We start from the raw sequence: 369 nt of genomic DNA on the forward strand, positions 1-369 counted from the left end.
TCGGGGCCCCCCAGAGAGGCCCAGGGGCCCCGATTCCCCCGGGAGCCGGGCCCGGTGCCGCGGTGCCCGGGCGGGGGCTCCGGGGCCCGTCCCGGGGGCTCACCAGGTAGTCGTGGTCCTGGAAGGCAAAGTGCAGCTCCGTGATCCAGCGCTTGTCGCCCCGGACCAGCACGTCGCGCTCTTCCCGGAAGCAGGACACCTGGGGGCCAGGGACGCACAGCCGGGGCTGAGCCCCCGCAACACCCCGGGGGGCTGGGGGCAGCTCCTCCCCGGTGCCCCCACCCACCTCGCGGCGCTTGAGCAGGTCCCACTTGTTCATGCCCTTCATGGCGTAGATCCGCGACGTCCGCAGCATCCGCACCACGGCCA

This window comes from Alligator sinensis, unplaced genomic scaffold, assembly GCF_000455745.1.
Source record: "Alligator sinensis unplaced genomic scaffold, ASM45574v1 scaffold107_3, whole genome shotgun sequence".
NCBI classification, from domain to species: Eukaryota; Metazoa; Chordata; order Crocodylia; family Alligatoridae; genus Alligator; species Alligator sinensis.